At 42.6% G+C, this 23,782-nt stretch overlaps 1 long non-coding RNA gene across 2 annotated transcripts in view; it reads left to right on the top strand.

The window, feature by feature from the left end:
- The first annotated feature begins 16,555 nt into the window (after positions 1-16,555).
- Positions 16,556-23,782, top strand: part of LOC142021206 (uncharacterized) — a 96,753-nt gene continuing 89,526 nt past the window's right edge. For both annotated transcript variants that reach the window (XR_012647620.1, XR_012647621.1), the window contains exon 1: positions 16,556-16,721. This is a non-coding gene — a long non-coding RNA (uncharacterized LOC142021206). The remainder of the gene's footprint in view (positions 16,722-23,782) is intronic.

Genomic DNA, 23,782 nt, shown 5'->3' on the forward strand with positions numbered 1-23,782 from the left:
AAGAGAGGCAATCAATATAAACTTCTGTCTCCTTTGTAAGATCACTAATGAGTTGCAATTGCTTCCCTACCCTACAGGAAACTAACTTCTTGAAGAGTTAAGGATTATCCTAGTGCATGTCCCTGGGAGGTTATTATTTTGGCAAATTAATTTAATTTACTCATTAAAAACAGAGAGCTGAAAAAATGGTAGCACAGAGGAAAACCAGTGTTTTCTGGAAAAAGCAAAGACTGAGAGTAAAAAGTTGTATTAGTAAAATTATTTTCCTTTGGGGGTGTGCAGTTGTTGGAGGAGGGGGTAATAAAATTTGGTGCTCAGCTTCTACGTATGCTTTAAAGGCAAGGGCTTTGATCATTTCTTTGAAGAAGAGGAGACTATATCATTAATACTTTGCCTTGTCATATTCAGCTGTGGATAGTGTAAAGCTGGAGGTGCCATATATTACTTGCCTTATCTGAAGAACAGTAAAAAACAGAACTATTCATGACAGTCACATGAACAGAATTGTGTTCGAGTACATCTAATACTTAGAGACTCAGTATGAGGCAACTAAACCTGAACATGGTGTTTCCTGAGATCTGCATCAGAAAGTTGGAAAGGAGGGGTAGGAGTGCTAATGTGGAGCACAGAAAGAGATGGGCAAGTGGAGTAACATTACAGATTATTAATAATACGTTAGTTTTATTACAATTATCTAGACTTTATGGTGATTTTAGCATCATGCAGTTTGAACCTCTCTAATCTGGAATTCTCTCATCTGGCAACATCTTTAATCCATCATGATTTTATTTAGCTGTGTGACCATTTATCATGGCTGTGGCCATGTTTCCTGTGGTCTCTTAATATTTGTTTCCAGCCACCAGTCCTGTCTTTCAGTGTTCTGTGCTGTTATTTAGCTGTAATTTACCCCTAAATGTCTTCTAAGAGAAAAGTAAGCAAAGGACGTGTTGGCAGTGCTGCTAGACAATACTGTCCTCCCATGCTCTGGGAAATCCTCTTGTCTGGCACTGGTCAGGTCCCACGGGTGCCAGTGTAGAGAAGTTCAACCTGTATATCTGAGTGCCATAAGACATGAAGTCAAGAATTGGTTCATTGTGACCCAGCTGACTGGATCACATTTTTAGATTCAGGAAAAAAAAATATTAGCTGTGAGGATCTCTAGGACAAAGGCCAGGAAAATTCCTTAGTGGCAAATGCAGGATGGATAGTGATGTGCTAGCAATATTTTTACAAAGAGCTTTGCCAGATATTTTCTTCTTTACTTCTCATGAGCTTCATATGTCATGGGACATGATGGGTTTGCAGAAAGAAGAGGATAGGAAGTCTGTTCATTTTACTTGCCTCCACTTGAGGAAAAAGGTTTTCTCATAACTAAGGTAGGCGTCTGCATCTGACCTGAGGCTATGCGATGTTTTGATTAGAAAATGATAACTGTATAATAGTCAGTGTGTGCCACATTTATATGTCTATACTAGCCCTCACCTTTTGCAAGGGGCATGCTAATGAGATACTTCATCAGATGCTAATAAGACCCTCCCATGAATAGGCAGTGCCTCATTAGCATAATACCTGTCACAGTGATTTAAAAGACTTTAGGAATAAGGGGCTTTCAAAGACTGGGGGTCCTTTCAAAAGGCCCCCATCTACATGGGTGGCATGTGATTCGAAAGCAGCACTTTCGAATTGCTGTGGCTGGTATTATGCTAATGAGGCGCTGCATATTAATAGCAGCCCCTCATTAGCATCTGCCAAAGCGTCTCATTAGCATCTCCTTTCCAAAAGGAGGGGGCTAATGTAGACATAGCCATTAAGTGGATTAAGAACACTCATAGTGGGTCAGACCAATGGTCAATCTAGCCTAATATCCTATCTTTCAACAGTGGCCAATGCCACCTGCTTCAAAAGGAATGAATGGAATAGGCAATCAGGTGATCCATTTTCTTTTGTCCACTTCAATTTTTTGGCAACCAGAGGCTAGGGAAAGTCTGTTGTTTCCCTGCCCATCCAGAATAATAGCCATTGTTGGAACTATTCGTCAAGAGCTTCTGTGGTTCTCTTTTTAACCCTTTTATAGTTTTGTCTTTCACAACATCCCCTGGCAAAGAGGTCCACAAGTTGGGTGATGTGTGAAGAAGTACTTCCTTTTGTTTATTATAAACCCTGATGCCTATTAATTTAGTTGGGTGACTTCTACTACTTTTGTTACGTGAAGGAGTAAATAATATTTTCTTGTTCACTTCATCCACACCAGACAAGATTTCATAGGCCACTATCATATAGTCATAGCCAATGGACTGTGGGGCATAGGCTGATTTGGATGGGACTGTGGAAGAAATAAGGGGCAGAGTCCAGAGATGGTGTGGAATAGGGTGTGACCATGGGTGTGGCCACAGGTAGGAGCAGAACAAACATGGAAATGCAGGTGGAAGGGTCACCAACTTGCTGTATCTTTATGGCCTCTGGAGACCTTCATCTGTCTCTGATTAGGACTCCCCATCTGAGGGTTAAGACTCTTAAGGGGATGTCTCTCTGCCCAACCCTAGAGTTAGGGTTTACATGGACAGTACACTTGGAAACAGGGTTAGAATTCCTATAGCTAGAACACTTGTAGTTAGGGTTCATGTTTCTATGGGAAGGGCTCCCCGCCCTCGAGGTGAGGGTCTTTTGGGTAGGGAACGCGAATTTACAGTTAGGATTCTTACGGGTTGGGGAATTTGGAATTAGTAGGTTCTGATGATTAGGGCTGTCTGCACTAGGGTTAGCATTATTATAAGTAGGGCTTACCATGTAGGTGGGTAGGGGAATTCTCAGTGTCCTTATCCCCATTCTCAGAAGAAGTGATGGGTGTGGGCACTAACCTTCAGCACCCTGATGCTAGCTCACCACAGAAGTGTGGGGTGACGGGGAAGGCCCTACACCTGGAGCCTGCTTCAGCTTTGGGACTGGAGGTGCTCATTCTCCTTGATGTGGACTTAGTTCCAGAGCAGTTCTTACTCTTCACAGCAGTGCTCGGACCATTGCAGGGGATATTGATGCTCCAGGCTTGGGGTTTTGGGAGTGGGTGGGACTGGGGAGGCAGAAAGAAGCAAACAGGCGGGGAAGGACAGCACTGCTGGAGAGGGAGCAGAATGGGGTGGGACTGTGGGTAAAATGGGGACAGGGCTGCAGGGGAAGATGCAGAATGGGGTGAAGCTGTATGTGGGGCCCCAGGCTAAAGGGCTAGGGAAGGATTCCAAATTTGCTGTAACCCAGGGTCCTGGAAATCTTAATCCACCGGTGTTCATGGGGAACGCTTATTTGATAATGGGTCCTTCAGTCTAGCAGAGGAATTTGTAACGATGGGATGGCTGGCACCTGAAGCTATACAAAGTTAGAGTGGAAACAGGCATACTTTTTAACCATAAAAGTCATTAATCGTTAGAAGAGTTTACCAAAAATTGCAGTGGATTCTCCATTACTGACAATGTTTAAGGGAAGATTTTCTTTTTTCAAAAATATATGTGCTAAGAATTATTTTGGAGAAGTTCCTGGATCTGTGTTAGATAGGAGGTCAGACTAAATGATCCCAGTGACCTTCTGGCATTTGAGCACAGGCCTCAGAACTGGGATGAGGGGGTGGGGATCTGGGGCCATGCCTATCCAATTTGCAATATAAGCATCGTGGCTTAGGGCAGGCCTAGGGCAGTGGTAAGGTGATCAGCTCTTCTGCTGCAATGTGCAGCCACTGCTAGTGGCTCCAGCCCTTGGTGGGATTAGCAGGGCTGAGGTGGGCCTTACCCCCCCTCCACACACACACACACACACACACACACACACATACCACAGGGCCCCTCTTCACCTTTACTCCCAACGCTCTGCCCCCTGACCAGGCTGGAAGTCAGAGCCAGACCCAAACCATTGTAAAAGCTGCTCGGTGAGCCTAGGCTGCTGTTGGGAGATCTGAAATCTCCACTTGAGCCCTGAGAAATCTGAGTTCAAATCCCTAACCTGCCTCAGGTTTCCTATGTGGTGTTAAGCAAGGTATTTAATGTCTCTCTCTTGACTTCTCCATCTTTAAAGGTGACAAGTATCAGAGGGGTAGCCAAGTTAGTCTGTATCTTCAAAAAACTACAAGAAGTCCTGTGACATCTTTTTGGCTAACAGGTATTTTGGAGCATAAGCTTTTGTGGGCACATCTTTGCCCACGAAAGCTTGTGCTCCAAAATATCTGTTAGTCAATAAGGTGCCACAGGACTTCTTGTGATCTTTACAGGTGGTGATTTTTTGAAAAAAGATAACCTTATTACAGTACCTCCGAGGAGTGCAGTGTGGAAAAATGAATTAAATATTGCAACCTATTCAGGTACTACAGTAATGAAAGCCATGGAATTATCTAAGATTTAATCTGTAGAGCAGAGAGAATAATTTTCAGATAACTTCAATTAAATATGCCTTTTGATATCCATTTCCAAGATTAAACATAACTACATTTTTGTGTATCCAAATGAGAATTAGACAATTAATTTGGTGTATATGACAGTTTTAATTTGTAGAACACTTTTGCTTTCACAAGCAGCTAGCACTATGTTATATTCTCAGTGTGATTAGCTAATAAGCCATCTCTGCACTAGGGAGACTTTCAAGCTGTTAACACTGGTTCAGCTCCACTGTTAATAGCTGAATGTATAAAGGTCTCTGGCATTTTGAATAAAGTGTGTATTTAGATGGTAAGATATTTTCAGAATCTTTGTCTCGTCTATACTATGGGTGTCTGTGCAAGTCACATAGGCAGAGCTGACCCAGTATTATCAATGATGGATTTTTTTTTTTCAAAATTCCATAGTGTAGCCAAGGTTATATGTAGATATATGAAAGAATAGGAGTGGGAAGGTGAAAATCTCTTATTGTATCACCCAGTCTCCCTTTTGACCGAGGTGAGATGATATGACATGGCTGCTGATGCCTTGTGGTAGATATTGTTCAGCCAGAAAGACTGACCAATAGATGAGAAGTGGGGAGAAAATCATTCATCTACACTACAATTCCTCTGAGGCACTCTTCTACCATAGGGAAAAGCGGTTTAATACTGAACTAATTTCAACAAAAGTTTCAATTTAAGAATATCATAGTATTTCATTTTTGAATGAACAAGGCTGAAATGAAACTTTTTGACATTTCCAAATCAAAGTTTTTGTAACTTATTAATTCCCTCTCTCCCCAAAAAATCAGTATTTCAGCTTTTCTTGTTTCATATTTAAGATAAAAGTAAATGTTGAAATGTTTCCTACTCTCAAATCTTTTATTTTCATTCTAGTGTTGTGTAAACATTGTGTCTCATTTTCCCAATCTGTAAAATGGGAATAGTACTCAGTGCTTTCCTTAATGTACTAAATGAAGAGTGTTTGTACTCCTGACTCAGCACGGCATTCAGCCACTTAACTTTTAGCACATGTAGGGTGGACTTAAATACATACTTAAAGTTAAGCTCAAGTTTTGTGCTTAATTGCTTTGCTGAACCAGGATCTGTAAGGTCGTGTACTCCTGTTGGCCAGATTAATAGTAGCATTGATAAGGCATTAAGACAACTCCATCCAGAGCCTGTTTGAGTAAAATGTCAATGGCTTTGTTAGGGGATGTGTGCATACGGTAATGAAAAATGACAACTGCGTGAGAGTGTATGCAATTTCATGTAAAAGGGACTGCATTGCTCAGATTACTGGTAGTAAGCTTGTTTACCAGACAGCACTATTCAGGCCTCATGGACATGAATAGCAGTGTGCACCAAAAGGCTGTACTGTAACTTCTCCATGTGGTTACTGTGGACACAAGCTAACAAGTTTCTAATTTGCGTTAAGATAGTTTCCTCCCCCTCCTCCCAAACAGGACTACTGTAATGAAAACTAGGAAGTTTTTAGTTTGTATCTGCAGGGGAGAGTTACAGCCCTGCACTTAGGTGCACGCTGCTATTCAGACCCTTACTCGTATTTGTACTGTAGGGCAGTATAAACATAACACGATGCCAATTAAAATCCGTCCTGACCAGAAATAATCAGATATTATTTGCAGTTGGTAGCTCTTTGGAGACTCGTAAAATAACTACAGTTCACTGTGTAATTGTCTGCCACAGAAAACAGACCATCCTACAGTAATTGACATCAATTGGCATGTTTATTGGCATGCTTAGCAAAGAAGTCAAAAAGCAAATGGGTCATGGTTGATAACTCTTAGCAATCACTAACAGTGGGCCCAGCAATCCAAGGCTGAGGTCTACTAGATGGCGCCGTTGTGGGCCATACTGTACTGCTCTTCTTGCTGTCTTAGCTAGTTTCTGTGAAAAGAGCCTGGTTCTCCAGAGTGCTCTTGCCAGTAGCTTTTGTGGGTCCAACGTTCAGATAAATTAATATAAAAGGGATGAAAGAGGGTATACCAACTTCCAATTTGGCAAGAAGTGTGAGTTGATGGTGTTACAAGTGGTTAAGCTGACTTAGCAGGCCTTTATGTGAAAAGCTTTTTTTCTCTTTTGTGGCAGGTGTTTTCCCATGAAGTTGACGCAACCATCTTCTACAAAAGTGTGTTTCACAGCTGTCCCAGTCTCCTGGTATCTGTCATAGCAATCTTGTTTGCCTCTTCTTAAAATGGAATGAGTAGTACATTAAGGTAATTAATTAAACCAATAAAAAGCTTGAAAATGGGAAGTCTAGTCAGAAAGACAATGCATTCAGAAGCTACAGGAGGAAATTGTTAATAGCTGTGAAGTTTTTTGTTTTTTCATTTATTTCTCTGAACAGAGCATGTTTTAAATCAACACATTATCAAATTGTTTTCTGGGTAGAACTTCCTCTGTAGTTTCAAAGGTAATATCTGCAGAATGTTCCACCTGGAACTATGTAAGTGTAGGTCTGGGGTGACTGATGCCTGTCAGGGAAGAGGATGGAGGGAGGGCGACTCAGAGGGCTGGGGGAGGAGGTAGGTGGGGACCTCACATTTAGCAATTAAAAGTTTGGTGGGCCCATAGAGAGATGGTGCACCTCACAAGTATTTTTGGGTAGCACCTATGCATGTAACTTTGGCAGCTCTGTGCAGATGTGTGGGGGTAGAAAAGGTGAAAGAAGAAGTCACAACACTGATTTCGCTTGCTGAATGTCATGAGGGGCATGTCTGGATATGCAGGGGGGACAATGCCTCTTTCCCTCTCATAACCTGAGCACTATGTAGTATCAGCTGGCAATGGCTCTGGAGAACACAGACTGGATTTTGGAAGCCATGTGTCTGTGTGGCATTTTTCCCCCAGATGTTAAACTTTGCAAAATCATCATGTTTCCCTTCATAGCACTCAATGGCGGAAGGCCCTCTCTTCCTCCCACATCTCTTGCTTTGCCCCAGGGGGAAATATCACACTTGTTTAACAGCACTTCCTGGAGACTGCAAAGCTTTCTCAAAAGAGGTAACAAGCTGCTTAGGATCCCAATATGGTTGGTAAGTATATAGTTTATGTAGACTTAAAAATTAGCAGCCTGTGACACTAGCAGTCCTTCTCATCTGCATTTGCCTGCCAAGACACAATTTCATCCTTAAATAATGTAACTGATAAAGGAGTTTGGCTTACTTTTATTTTAATAGTGAAATGTAGCAAGTGAATATCATTCCGTTTAAAATAAGACAGTAGTGCTAGGACTATGTCAGGTATTATATATATAATTGGAGATACACATCTCCAAGAGCTGGAAGGGACCTCAGGAGGTCATCTAGTCCAGTCCCCTGCCCTCTTGGCAGGACCAAGCACCATTCCAGGCATCTATATGCCCCAATCCCTCAATGATTGAGCTCACAACGCTGGGTGTAGCAGGCCAATGCTCAAACCACTGAGCTACCCCTCCCACCAGCTTGAGTTGCTGTCCTCTGTTATTGGGAGTTGACAAGAGATGGCACCATGGTTTATGTTCAGTGAGAAAAGTCAGAACCTAAGAAAGGAAATTGCTGAGGACAGAGATACTACAAGATTGCTTTTATTTGGTACCTAATGACCCATTACATCGGTCCAGTGTAAAGCTTCCATTCTATTCCTGTTACTATGCCTATTGCCGTGATATATGAGTTCTGACCAGTTGTACATTGAGTTGTATGAGAAGCATCTGTTTTAAAACTTGATTATTTTTAACACTGTTTCCAACCCAACTTCAAACACCTTTGGTTGCAAAGGGCTGTTTCAGATTTAAAGTTGGGCTCCACCTGGGATCAGCACTTAATCCTTTACTATTCTTAATTGTGATGGCATTCATGAGTTCACAAATCCAAATGGTAAGTGTATGAAGTTGATCTATGTGGATGTGTGATGGAGTTCACTCGTCACAGTGGTGCCTCCTACAGGTCATCTCAGGGATTAGCGCTCCCAACCAATGCACTCCTTCCGGTGGTACCTTTCTCATCCTTGTCTCCATTTTCAGAACTGTAGCATCTTTTGCACGATCAGCCCTATAATCATGCCACTATTCATGTTTTCCTCTTCTAAGGGGAGACATTAGGAGAAGTATCTCCTAGTTCTGTAGTCCAGCCACTTCTTCTGTGGCCTTTGGGGGGAAAACTCAGGTCTGCCCACTACTCTGGGTCTTGACCCCGGGGGCCCTGCTATATCTCTTTAACAACAATCTCTGTTGGGATACTTTCCCTACCATTTCAGCAGCTTCTTTGCCCTCTTTTCAGGACCTTAAACCAGCTAGTGCAGTAGCCAGCTAGGATTTCCATCTTGCTCCCTGGATCCCAGCTAGCTCCTGCTCTGTCCAAGGGACTTTCTATTCTGTTGACCTCTGAGAGACACTGTCCTCACTCACTGAGTGCCCAGCTGCCACTTATCTCACTCTGTTTATGTGAGCCAGCTGGGTTCTGATTGGCTGTTCCATGCAGCCTACCTCCTATTGGCTGCTTTAACTCCTTATACAACAGTATGTAGCAGATGCCTCACTGAAAGAAAGATCTGTCACTCATCAAAAGAGATATTGCACTAATGGTCATTGGTCAGGAAATTTTGGTCCAGGTTATGGATGCCTGCAACAGGAGCTAACAAAGTATGTCCTTAAAATGAATAACTGAAATGCTGTGATCCCAAGATCCCTGAACTTTGTCCAAGATTAGTACTAGATCCAATCTTTAACTTGTCCTTATTTGTGTAAAGACTCAAATGAAAACTGAGAATCCAAGCAGCCCCAAACCTTCTGGAAATTTGATATAATTGAAGTTCAAAGTGTGGAGCAGAAAACACTTGTCTTTAATAATTCAGAGCCAAAATATGTCCATTTTTCAGTAGCAGATTATATTCTAGATATATCCTGATCCAGAACTTATTGGACTCATTGGACTGGGATTTGGATCAAGTCTAGAGAGAAGAAGGTTGTGTCTACACTTGCATTCCTCTTTTGAAAGACGTATGCAAATGAGGGAAACTGAAAATGCAAATGAAGTGCAGATTTACCAATCCGGTGGCTCATTTGCATATTCTTTTTAAAGAAGGTGGCTCCTTCAAAAGTAAACCCCATCTTCGAAAGAACCCTTCTTCCCTTTTTTTATGGGAAGAAGGATTCTTTTGAAGATGGGGTTTACTTTTGAAAGAGTCGCATCTACACTGCTTTTCTTCTTTCAAAAGATGCTTTTTTGACATAAGAATATACAAATGAAGTGCCAGATATGCAAATTTGCACCTCATTTGCATTTTCAATTTCCCTAATTTGCATTCCCCTTTCAAAAGAGGAATGCAAGTATAGAGACAGCCTAAGAGTTGACATGTTGTTGCTCTTGAAAGAGGGGACCTAGGGAGACCAACAGAATTGCCAGGCCCCTGGACAAGAGTGCGTGGGGACAACCTGGCTCTGCACACTCAGAAGGCTGACAGCCACTGTGGGCCCTGGAGCAAGGTGTGTGGCCCTAGGAAGGGGCAGGGCCTTGGGCAGAAGGGGCAGAGCCAAAGTCAGTTAGCCCTTAGAGTTGCCCAGACTACAGCATGCTCCCCTCTCCTCCACTCAGCCTTCACAGCCCTAGGGAGTAATGCTCTGGCAGCAATTGAGAGAGGCCTGGGACTCCAGCCACTGCCACAGTAGTAGCGATGGTGCTCAGGAGCTCTGGGCCCCTTTTGAACCTTCAGATCCCAGTGCAATTGACAGTGGGCCTTTCTGACATGATTTAAAGGGTCTGGGGCTCTGGGCAGCCCTTCTGCCACAGCAGCTGGAGTCCTGGGCCCATTTGAATGGCTGGGCCCTGTGGCAGTGGACCTGAGCTGATATATTGGTGTCTGTGGTACAAGTACACAGTGCTGCTGTTCCAATCGGCAGGATATGCTGGATAATCACAGGATATCAATTAACCATTTAAAGCACCTAATGTCTGTCATCTTAAAAACTGGAATATTTGCTGTGTTATTATCAAATAAGCAGCTCTTCCTAGAAGGTTTAATTCTGCACCATTTAAACAAGTGGGAAATTTTGCTATTGATTTCTGTTTGGCAGGATCAAGCCAGTTTTCCTTACAGCCTCTGTAGCTGTTTCCAGCTGCTTAAGTTAATTAAAAACTTTGAAAAAACAAAACTTGGTTTACTATTACTTTTCAGTGTAGGCGATTGCCCTTTGGCTTTCTGTGGAGACTTCCAGCAAAGGCAGCAGTTACTGCCAGACACTTGCCCTCTAAGAGCTGTCCGGAAAGAATGCTAACTCATTTCACACAGGATGACAAACAGCCACAGGAGAACAACTTTCACTCACTTAACAGCCTGAGCAAGCAGCCTAGAGGTGAAGGGTTCCATTGCTGCTCGCTTGAGCCACAGAGTTTAAAGAGCTCTTTTTCAGTGCACAAAAAATGCTTGTGTTAGGCAGCTCTCCGATGTCTGGTCATCGTCTTTGCAGGCATGTAATTTTTTATTCACCAGAGCTATGCCAGATAACATTATCTGTAGAAAGGGGATGTCAGGAACATGAAACAGAAAATCGCTTCAGAAAGGGGCAGCGGGGGGCAAGGGCAGAATTCCAGATGAGGGGATCATTTTTCATATCTATCTCCCTAGTGCTTTTGTTGTTGTCATGGTACAGAGCTCAGCACTGATCAGAGCTGCTTCCGCATTACTTCTAGTTGCTAGCTGTGCTGTCATTCTGCCTCTATTTCCATTCCTCTTGCTGTTGCCACGGGATAAGATAGAAACGCGATGTCTGAAGATCAAAGTGGAAGTAATGGAGCTTTTTTGCAATAAAAGGGCATGTACAATAAGGACTACAAAAAGCAAAGAATTGAGTATTTGGGACCACCAGACATGCCAGAAGGAAAGCAGGGGAGTTTGGGGATAGACACAGCCCAGCATTTCAGTGTCAAATGACTGAGTGAGAAGCCCACATTTCAAAAAAATGAGGCTTGTAAGGGGTCACTTGATGGAATTAATAATATTTCAGATGGAAGATGATAAAAGCAAATGCTTCTTTATGCAGCCTGTACGGTTCCACAGTTCATTGCAGGGGATTTTGGAGTCAAACTTAGCAGTTGGATGTGGGCTAGTTAATTTTTATGCGTGTTTCTCAGGTGTGTTGCATACTAGGTGAGGAGTGGTGACCCGTTTTGGTTTATGCTATAAATTGATTACCCATCAAATGAGTCAGGGAGAATTCCCCCACCCCTGGCCAGATCCTGTGAGGTGAGACATGCCCTCAGCAGAAGCCAGTGGGAGATGAGTGTACCTAGAATTTTGCAGAAGGCAACTAGCACCTTTGTAGGATGAAGCTGATAAATCAGGTCTATTATTTATCTCACAACAAATAAACCTTCCTCTAAAGTATCAAGTGTCAATGGTTGCTGAAGTCCAGATAGCTTGATGGACTAATGATTACTAGAGGTGATTGATCTGATCTTAGGTCAGTCCTGTTGTTTTTTTCCCTTCTTTTAAGGCTTAAAAAGTGTTTTCTTTTTGCCTTACTTGGTTATTCGTAAGTAGTCTCAGTGAAGTCAACATAGCGTGTGTGCAGGTAAGAGTGGAATTTGGACAGGTATTACTATGAAAATATTGCACTTACGGACCCTGAAGCAACAGAAGGAACCTGGTGGTTGTGGTAGACAGCTTAGTGAAAAACCTTTGCCCAACGTGTTTAAAAAAAGAAAAAACAGACAATATTCAGGTTGTACAGGAAATGGGTTGGTGAATAATGAGACTATTCTAACATCTTTATATTAATCAACTGGTGGCCCCATCTAGAATATTAGTCTGCAGTGCGGGTATTCCCATGTTAAATAGAACATTGCACAAGTAGAGGGGCTCAGAAAGAGGCAATGGGAGGTTAAAGTGACTGCCTGCCCTGGAAAGAAGACAACAAGCTGGGGTGGGGGGTGGGATTGTGGGGGCATGATAAAGGTCTACAAAATAACGAATGGTCCAGAGAAGGTAGATTGGGAATGTCTGTTCTCCCTATGTCAGAACACATGAACAAGAGAATACTCCAGGGAATGAAAAGGTAGGAAATGTGAAACCAGTAGAAGGAAATACTTTTTCACACATCAGGCGATTAAATGATGGGACTCGCTGCCATAGGAAAGTGTTTAGACTGTCATGGGGCACTGAGCTGCTAGGGGTGGACTAATCATTGAGCCCAGGAGGCCATGCTCCACTTCCCATCGCTGTGCATGCTACAGGTGGAAAACCAGATCAAAGGAGACAGTCCAGCCCAGCTGGGGCAGGCAACAGAGGAGGAAGGAAGAACATGGCTCGTTTCTGCAGGGGAACCTGCAATGCGTCCGACAGAAGAGCCTAAAGAGACATCCTATGTGCCAGGTGACTCTCTGGTTGTGGAGACCACCAGTGGAGCCAACCCATGACTTGCTGAGGAGGCTGCTGCCAGCTCTGTGCTCTGACCCAGAGGGAAGTAAGGCCACTAGACTGTTTGCTTTCCTGGCCCTCTCCTAGGGTTTGAAGCCTGTTTGCAGCTTTGCCCTGCCCAGGGGCTAATTCCCCAAGTACCTCTGCCACCCCAGCCATAAGGCTGAAGTGCTCCAGACTGTTTTGCCTCTAATGCCTGCAGACTATTTGAGCAACCGTGTCAGGGGCTGGGACCCACTTGATAAAATCACCCACTTAACAGGGAACCCAGAAAACTGGTGGCAGGGTGCACCAACCCCATAATGGGCTGACAGGGTGTGCCCGCATGCACACACAGCCCCTTTCACAGAGACAAAGAATTGCACAAAATTTGAAGATATTGACTCATTAGGTGGAAATCAAGAATATCCACAGGTGTTAAAAATGATAAATGTTTTTGGAAGGCATATTAAATTTCATGTTTCAGGTCTTAAGGAGTGTGTGTGTGGGGGGGAGGGGGGACAGATTATCCCATAACTAAAGGGTTCTTACATCTGCCCCTGAAGCATTTATCCTGAGCCTTGTCAGGACGGGACACTGGACGAGTTGGATCTTGAATCTCATCCATTCCAGTAGTTCCTGTTTCTAAGTCTAGATAGAATATGGCCTTTTTTGAGCCCCTGGAACAGGGGTGGCCAACCTGTGGTTCTGGAGCCACATGTGTCTCTTCAGAAGTTAATATGTGGTTCCTTGCATAGGTGCCAACTCTGGGGCTGGAGTTATAGGTATCACCTTCCCAATGTGATAGGGGTGCTTGCTGCTCAACCCCCCAGCTCTGCCCCAGTGCCTACCTCCACTGTACCCCTTATGATCTAGATCCATGGTGTCCAACACATTAACCACTAGACACATGTGGCTGTTTGGCTGGTTGACTATAGGTAGTTGGCTTGGACAATAAATATATTTTTAGAATAATGTACCTAGTCCTCTATAGCAGTAGCCACTGTAGTGGCTACCATTTCAGAACTAGTTGGACACCCCAGGTCTAGGTGGAGGTTGGTCTTGTAATGAGTTCAGGGGACTGGACTTGATGACATCTCAAGGTTCCTTTCAGTTCCATGATTCTGTAATTCCCAAAGTCCTGCCCCTTCCTGCCCCCATCTCTGCGCCTGCCACATCCTCTCTCCTCCTGCTGTCTCTTGAACCTCCTGCAAGCTGTGAAACAGTGGATCACAGTGAGGAGAAGGCACGGGGAGGGAGAGAGAAGCGCTGATTGGCAGGAGGTGGGAGGTGCTGACATATTACTTTGACTTTTTGGCAATGTACACTGTTAAATTCTGTCTCCTTCTCATTCTCAGATTTGCCACCCCTACCCTAAAAAGTGAAGAAAATTAACCTTCTCTTTTTACAACAGTGTGGACAGGAATTTGTGTCAGTGAAAACTGCAGATGGCTACTGTATGTGGGCTGTCCAAATCCCATACTTGAACTTTAATTGTTGCCAAATAAATAACATGTTTGGGGTTGCTTCCGTTCCTGCTGTTGGAGTTAGACACCACACTTAGATTGTGTTTATCTTGGTGAGTAGGAAGATATGCCCTTGAATGGATTTTCATGCTTAAGGCTTTTGAATGTAAACATTGTGCAGCTCCGCGTTTGTTTTGCAAATCCTTATCATATTGCAGTTATTGCTTGTGAAGCGGAGCAAAAAATAAAACCCAAGGAGGACTTGGATGAACCCTTTCTTCACTGTTTTTTTAGCCATTCTACTCCTTTGCAAGGACAAACACAAACGTAATTGAAAGCTACCAAAATGCACATCTAACTATGATAAGTACTCAGCATGGGATTGTGGATTTCTAGGAATTATGTACATTGAATTTCTTCTTAGATGTGGGTCTGCAAGCAACTGTTTATTATCTGGGTTCTCCTTAATTTACTTCATGCCTCTTTCTTTATTTCATTTTTAGTACCTGTTGTGTGCTTTAACTTATTCTATTTTAGCCAGAATGTATAGAGAAAGACCAGCCTTCAACATTTTAGATTGTCGTAAAAATCTAATTGTTGATGCTGAAACAGAAAAAAATGGGTAGTTAAATGCGTGAATTGAATGTGCCCTGTCTAAGGTTTGATGTAGGTGGCCAGTTGCCATAGGCTGAATTTTTCAAATTTAAGCTCAGAAGTAAGCCCTTAAATATGTATTTAGGACCCCAAATAAAAATCAGGGTAAAGTTGAGAGATGCTGAGCCCTCTCAGCCTTGAGGAAGGTAACGAGAATTGGAGATGTCCAGCCGCATCCCCTCCTTTTTTTTTAAAGCCTCATTTTTATACAGACACCTGAATATGGATAAGGGCTGTGTGTTTGGAAATTTTGGCCAGAACTCAAATGGGGAAAAAAAACCCCTATTGAATTATCCAGGAAACTAAAAAACCCTCTGGGTTTGGAATTGTGCTAGTGTCTATTTCAGGGGTGGGCAACATAAAGCCTGTGGGCTGGATCCAACCTAGTAGATATTGTTCTGTCCCACCATAACCCTCTGGACTACTAATGTCCTGCAGGGCACTCAGGCAGGCTGTCCCCCTTTCACCAAGAGGCTCACAGAGACAGACAAAAGAATCCCAAGCATTGTTATAGTCTGGGGACTGACTGGCTAAGCAGCAGTACAGTAGAAAGGGACCTAAGAATTATGGTGGATGAAGGGCTGGATATGAGTAAACAATGTACTATTGTAGCCAAGAAGGCTAATGGCATATTAGGGTGCATTAGGAGGAGCAGGGAGCAGTTCTAGAGAAGTGGTTGTTTCCCTCTATTTGGCCCTGGTGAGGCCACATCTGGAATATTGTGTCCAGTTTTTGGGCCCCCTGGTATAAAAAGGATATGGATGTGCTGGAGCGGGTTCAGCGGAGAGCAACAAAAATGATTAAGGGGCTGGAGCACATGACCTATGGGGATAGGCTGAGGGATGTGGACTTATTAGTTGACAGAAAAGAAGACTGAGGGGTGATTTAAGAGCAGCCCTCAACTTCCTGAAGGGGGGCTGTAAAGAGGATGGAGAGAAACTGTTCTCAGTGGTGAGAGATGGCAGAAAAAGGAGCAATGGTCTGAAGTTACAGAAGGAGTGGAGTAGTATAGATATTAGGAAAAGCTACTTCACCAGGAGTGTGGTGAAGCACTGGAATGGAGGGCTTTTAAGTCCTGGCTTGACAAGGTCCTGGCTGGGATGACTTAGTGGGGGTTGAGCCTGCTTGAAGCAGGGGGCTAGACTAGATGACCTCCTGAGGTTCCTTACAGCCCTACGATTCTATGACCTCTTCCCCAAGGAATTTATGATCTATGAGATAGTAACAACAGCCTGTTAGAGTTTGCTTGAAATACCAGACCATATTTCCAGATTTTGAGCCTGCTGGAAAAGAAATTAATGTTGTTTTGCTGATTTATTGCCCTGCTTGGGTGCAAAGAAAAAGAAGATCTATGATTTTGGGCTGAGCAAACTTGAGGCCGGAAGATGGCTTGAGCTGATCTTCGATACCTTATTGTTTTTAAGTCCCAGCAAGGGGGAGAGTCTGGATTTGTTTTACTATTTGGGAAGGTCTCCTGCTCAGATGTTCAGTCCTGCAAACGCTTACTTTATGCATGTAAGAAACTTGATTCACTCAAGTAGTCTCACTGATTTCAGACATAACAGTTGACACATTAGAATCTAGTTCAAAGTCCAAACTTTCAGCAACGCAGCTTTCTTCTATGCAATGTTCTGAACTTGGTGGCTGATTATTGAAAGCTTTTGAGGAAGCTGAGTGTTTTAAAAAGGGATATGAACGAAGGGGATGTAAATATTTAATAAACAAAGAAAGGCATCTGAAGAGGACATGTCGGGCATGGCAGACAATGGAAGTCTTCATTCAGAGTGGTGGTTTGAAAAGGCTAGAGGGTATGTATGATTGTATGAGATCTGGAGAAAGATGAACCCTCTCAAGCAACCACAGAAATATTTTAAACATGAACGGAGAATCATTCTTTCTCTGATTGTCACCCCTTGGTAGTAAGTGGTTCTGTTCTTTTCTATTCTGGTTATCTTGTTTCATCATTGATATTAGGGGGTCAGGCAACAGGCATGTTTGGAAGACAAGAAAGATAAATTGGAAGCTGGAGCCTGAGAGATCCTTATTTATGGCTTTTATAGTTTTTGACATGTCTTTTAAAAATACACAGATAAATAGCACTGATATAGGAGAGTGTAGTTCTTCTTTGAGAAACTTGATACAAGCAGTAAATATGGAAATATGTGCTGGTAAGAACAAAAAATAAAAATGCAAATGCTTTATTTTAATAGTTAAGTCTGAAAACTAGTAAAGGCAGCTTGCTATACACTCTTGATCTGTGTTCATACTTGAAGCTGTGCATTTTGCAGATGTAAATTGCACTTATTTAGATGAACTTAAATCATATGTGGACACAAGGTGTGGGAGGGAGGAGAGAGGGAACAAAATCAAAACTTTTCAGCACAAAGTGAAATATTTTTTTTAAAAGCCCAAGTTAAAATGTACATCTCTCAAGTACGCGATGTTTTTTGGTTCTGAGTTGCCAATTGTCACTTACATTTGTTTATTGAGCTGAGATTTACCTTTATGTCAGATTTTGATGGTTGTTTCCGGATATGAATAAATTTGCAATAGCATCTTTATTGAAGCAGCAGTTAGATGGCTAACCACTGAGGTTAGCAAGGTTTTGCAGTTCATCCTTCAATATTCTAACTTTGCTGTCCCACCCCCATGTTTGACCATTTGCTTCACTGCCCTGCAGTCACATTGTACAAAGTTCTGCATTATGGCAGTAACTTTGGCTCTTCAGCCTAGTCCAGAATCTGTGTCCCAGGTTGCAAACAAATTCGTGTCAATTAGGGCTCCTGATGTGTGTCAGTGTGCCTGTTTCTCGTCCCAGAGTTGTTGCCTTTTTGCAGGGACATAGCTGTTGTTCCTGATACACTTGTGCTCAGCAGTAACTGGCACTGGACTGGCAGAACTGGACACAAATTCATGACTGACCACCACAAAACATGTTGCTAAATCAGTCATGACAAATCCACAGGAACTGAAAGTGTGTCTTTCTAAATATCAACTTGTGTCACACACAAAAGGCAAAACTTGTACCCTAAAACTGTTTTTAAATTGAGGGATTATGAGGGTCAGTAAATGTCAGTGAACTAATAAATATGCTTGTGTTAGGGAAAAAACATACAGTACTAACCTAACTTAAGGATTCAGACTATTCTGTGTGCTAGTCATTGTCATTAGAGAAGTAGTGCTCCCTGCTACTGACTGCAGCCTGGGCTATGCTAGACATTGAAATTGACTGTAAATATGCAATTCTGGCAATGGAAATTGCATTGCTAGAATCAATTTATCTACAATCAATTTACCTGGCTGTCCTCACAAAAGGAGGTTGGCAGGAGAGTTTCTCTGCTATAGAGGAGTACAGAGGTTGACTGTCTACCCCAAATAGTTTGATCTTGTGTGTCCCTACTAGGCACATGAATCAAGCCCCTGAAGATTGAGCATGACTGGGTTGATCTTCCACATGGTGAAGACATACTTTGAGTCTCGTTTGTTAGGCTAATCCTGCTGCTGTTTGAAGTTAAAGGCAAAACTCACTCTGACTTCAGTGGCGCAATATCAGACCCTTTGACAGGGCTGACAATAACTTGTTTACAGCGGATGGCATTGCTGTGGTCCAAGAAGTCAAGAGAGGTCAAGCCCTGCAATTTAGAACCCTGCATGCATATTCCATCTTCATACTGGGATGATGTATCAGCTTTTTAAATCTCCATCTGCATATTAAAAGTTTCTGAATGAATGAGGCTGATTTCTTTTTGGGACACAGTGTTAATCTGTCAGTGTTGTTTACATTCCTATATGATGTGACACGGCTTTCAGTCAAGTATGACTCCTTTCATTAAAACCGACGATTTCCTCCAGAGAACTCTCTTTTTTCTCCCTCTCATTTTATTCATGGCTTTGACATTTCTGGTTGATGTGCTTCAAGCTGCAGTTGGGCTTTGAGGAAGCAAAGCTTTTGTGCCTCTATATAATACTTGCATCATATTTAGCATGCAGAATACATGCCCTGAATTACAGCTAGAGAGTAAAGGTAACATCACAATAGGTTTGCTTATTGCATTGCCAGTCTGGCAGGCAGTTTGCTCCTTCTGTGTGTATCCCTGGTCTTTAAAAGCATCATTTCAGGAAAGCTTTCTTTTGGAATCTGTGATTTATCCACTTGCAAATTCAAAACTATATAATTAGGCCTCAACACGGATCTTAACTAGTTAATACTCGACAGAGGCAACTTCCCTTTGATGGACATTCACATCTCCCCATCAGCTACATTGAATGGCCCCAGCCACCCTGACTGATCAGCCTAATTTACAATGGATAGTCATTTCCAGTCCAGTCCATCTGATGAAATGGGTTCTACCTATGAAAGTTGTGACCTAATAAATGCATTAGTGTCTACAGTCCTGCAGGGCTCCTCATACTTTTTACAATTACGGATTAGTATTATTGTCCCTATGAGACTTAACTATTAGGTCTGCTAGGAATTCTTTGAACCCTGGAGATGCTAGGAGTCAAGTGATTCCCTGATCTGTTTATCTTCCCTGTCCTGTGTATCTCTATTTCACCCTCTCCTTGTGTCTTTGTCTGTCTCCTTCATGACACATGGCTGGATCCCGCAAAAAGGTCTGAGCATCCCTGTGAGATGCTGAGTGCCCTCAGTACCTAGCAAATTCTCTCTGTATTCAATATTCACTACCCCTGAATAGGAACATGTTTAACATCCTGTGACTTCCGTACAGAGGACGCATCTAAGTGAAATCACAATCCACAATTGTACTTGACTGAGTCTTTGTCTACACCAGCAAATTTTGTAGAGGAAAAGGGGCCTCTCCTTGATAAAACTGACAGAGTGTTCACACTGCAAGGTGAATTTTGTAGTGAAAAACTGCCATTATCATTGACAAAAATCTTCCAGCTCCACAAGGGTTTTTTCTTCTTTTTCCCTTCCTGTGGTGTCAACAAACTTGTAGGGTAGACAGTTAGGCTGTGCCTACACGAGCCAAAAACTTTGAAATGGCCATGCAAATGGCCATTTCGAAGTTTACTAATGAAGCGCTGAAATGCATATTCAGTGCTTCATTAGCATGCAGGCGGCCGCGGCACTTCGAAATTGAGGCGGCTCGCCACCGCGTGGCTCATCCAGACAGGGCTCCTTTTCGAAAGGACCCTGCCTTCTTCGAAGCCCCCTTATTCCCATCTGCTCATAGGAATAAGGGGACTTCGAAGTAGGCAGGGTCCTTTTGAAAAGGAGCCCGGTCTGGACGAGCCATGTGGCGGTGAGCTGCATCAATTTCAAATGATGTGTCCGCCTGCATGCTAATGAGGCGCTGAATATGTATTTCAGCGATTCATTAGTAAACTTTGAAATGGCCATTTGCATGGCAATTTCGAAGTTTTTGGCTAGTGTAGACGTAGCCTTAAGGTGTTTTTTTGCCTGAATCTGTACTCCAGAAAGTGGTCCACATATCCCAATCAGCCTCTCTGGTCAGCAGGTTGAACTCCACTGCCCTGCATTGAGTTGACCTACTACCTTTCCCACTTCCTTTGCAAGTTCCACAAAATTTAGAAGCCAGAGAGAGGCCATCAGAAGTTTTGGAGAAGGATTTTTGTGCATTTGCTGTCAGTGATTCCACTGCAGTGCTGCTTTGTCTCCTCCTCCATACCCACAGTGCATTGCTACCACTGTCAACGGGAGAGCTAAAGATGTAGACACAATCTATTGACAGAAAGAGCACATGTAAATACACAATCATGATTTTTTGACAACTTTTGCTTGTTGACATTCGTTTTCTTGACAAAATTTGGTAGTGCAGGTATACACTTAAAGACTAGATTCTTCAGAACATTCTAGCCGTGTCTACACGTGCATGCTACTTCGAAGTAGCAGCACTAACTTCGAAATAGCGCCCGTCACGGCTACACGTGTTGGGCGCTATTTCGATGTTAACATCGACGTTAGGCGGCAAGACATCGAAGCCGCTAACCCCATGAGGGGATGGGAATAGCGCCCTACTTCGAAGTTGAATGTCGAAGTAGGGCACGTATAGACGATCCGCGTCCCGCAACATTGAAATAGCGGGGTCCGCCATGGTGGCCATCAGCTGAGGGGTTGAGAGACGCTCTCTCTCCAGCCCCTGCGGGGCTCTATGGTCACCGTGTGCAGCAGCCCTTAGCCCAGGGCTTCTGGCTGCTGCTGCTGCAGCTGGGGATCCATGCTGCATGCACAGGGTCTGCAACCAGTTGTCGGCTCTGTGGATCTTGTGTTGTTTAGTGCAACTGTGTCTGGGAGGGGCCCTTTAAGGGAGCGGCTTGCTGTTGAGTCCGCCCTGTGACCCTGTCTGCAGCTGTTCCTGGCACCCGTATTTTGATGTGTGCTACTTTGGCATGTAGACGTTCCCTCGCAGCGCCTATTTTGATGTGGTGCTGCGCAACGTCGATGTTGAACGTCGACGTTGCCAGCCCTGGAGGACGTGTAGACGTTATATTTTGATGTCGCTACATCGAAATAAGCTACTTCGATGTAGGCTTCACGTGTTGACGTAGCTTCTGTGTGCAAATCAGCAGCCATTTACACACCTAATTTAAGAACATATGTGCAGATATTGTGCATGCAGTCAGTCATCCAACTGGCTATTTGTATGCACAAATGGTTGTGCATGGTTATGCTCCGTGAGTAGCCTGATGAAAGTTGAGATATTAGTGGCTCAGTAACAGGAAAACAGGAAATATGAAAAACAGTGGAGGAAATATACAAACATCAATTTACAATGACACTAATAGGTTAAAATGATATATTTTACAAACAAATTAATTTACCTGTGTTAATAACATTCTAGATTGGCAAAACAAAAATAAAATTAGATGGCTAATGCTCACCATTAAAGATATTGATTACATTTGTTTTATGTTTTTGAGTCAGAAATATCAAACACCATAAAGCAGAATTTTAAAATGCTGTGTTTTAAATATTGATTTTGAAGTTTACTTGTTAGTTTACAACCAATCTTGGAATTCTATACACACACAGTATCTGTTGCCTTTCTATGAAAATGTCAAAATTATTTTCACTTGTGATTTAAAACAAGGTTCATGTGAAACTAGAGGAATGACAGCAAAGTGAACCCATGGACACACATATATTGGCCACCTACTCAGATCCAGGACAACTGTCAGATATTTTAATCTTGGTACCCCTTTCAATTCTTACACCAACAACTAGGGTATTTTGAAGAATGTAGATTTCCCACTGAGCTAGTGAGAACATGGATTGGCTGCCACTGTGCAAAGGTAGTGTAAAGTGAGAATATGCCACAGTACATTATTTAATCAGATGTTGCTATAATTTTAATGAGCACATTCTGGAGAATGCTATTAATTAAGTGACAATGTGGTATAATTTGAGAGCCCTGGGAAGATGCTAACATGATATGAAAACTCCATCTGCATGACTTTCAGAAGCATAACCCAATCATCACTGTACACTGGAGGATGGTGCTGGCAGCATTTTTGTGCCAAAAAGGTACCTTTGGAGGAGAGAAATAAATTGGAAGCATGGGGATTTATTGTGATATCTTTGCTACAGGTAGATGGCATGAGGACGAGAAGCAGTCCAGTGTATTGCACAGGTTTGTGGATGAGTGGGTGGAAAAAATCCCCAGCATCTGTTAAACTATTCACCATTTGAATAACAGTTCCTAATTTGCTTGACACATCTCTAATAATCATAGCAGTGTCTCCTGCACTAATTAACATCTTCATTTTCTTGCTCTCTGCAGATGTAATGTGTATTCTTGCTTAAAGGAATTCAGTTTCTTAATCCCAGCTGTGGGAAGTGAAGACTATATGGGAAGACTACTCTAAAAACATGAATAGAACAGTCCAACCCTCTGGGTTAATGAAACTGAAGTACCAGGTTAGCTCATTTCACTCAGTTCTTAGCTTCAGAGGCTCCTCTGTGTAGATCAGTTTGATGTGAAACCTGCAATATGGATGTTGGGGAGGAGTAGGTGGTTAGTGATAGATGGGTATGTTATATAATGGTAATTAATAGAAAAAATAATGGTTTGCTTAGGAAATTTGGTGTGATATGTTCAGACCATCAAATGACAATGTTCAGGGGATCTCTGTCATTGAATCCGTCATGCTTGTCTTAAAAAATTCCAGTGATGGAGTTTCTACAATCTTCTTAGACAGTTTATTCCAGTGCTTAACCATCCTGACAGTTATGAAGTTTTTCCTAATGTCCCACCTAAACCTCTCTTGCTGCAATTTAAACCCATTGCTTCTTGTCCTGTCATTAGACGTTAAGATTATTTTTCCTCCCTCCTCGTTGAAACAACCTTTTATGTGCCTGAAAACTTTTAATATGTCCCCTCTCAATCTTCTCTTTTCCAGACTAAACAAACTCAGTTTTTAAAATCTTACTTTTTAGGTTGGAAGTTCTAGACCTTTAACCATTTTTGGTTGGTTGGTTGGTGTTTTTTGTCTTCTCTGGACCTCTTTTTCCTTTGTCCACATGTTTCTGGAAATGTGGTGTATAGAACTGGATACAGTACTCCAGATGAGGTCTAATCAGCATGAAGTAGAGAGGAACAATTATTTGTTGTGTTCTGCTTAGAACACTTCTGCTAATACATCCCAGGAAGATGCTTGCTTTTTTTGTAACGGTGTCACACTGACTCATAGTTAACTTTTGGTTCACTGTGATCACCAGATCCCTTTCTGCAGTACTTCTTCCAAGACAGGTATTTCCCTTCTTGACCCTGTCTTCCTCTTGTTTCCAATGTATTTTGTAGAATGTTTTCCTGTTACACTTTGTCTTTAGTTAATTTAATCTTGTTTTGTGCCTTGGGTTGATTTTGTCCCTATACACTTTTGT

Source organism: Carettochelys insculpta, chromosome 15, assembly GCF_033958435.1.
Source record: "Carettochelys insculpta isolate YL-2023 chromosome 15, ASM3395843v1, whole genome shotgun sequence".
Taxonomy (NCBI): Eukaryota; Metazoa; Chordata; order Testudines; family Carettochelyidae; genus Carettochelys; species Carettochelys insculpta.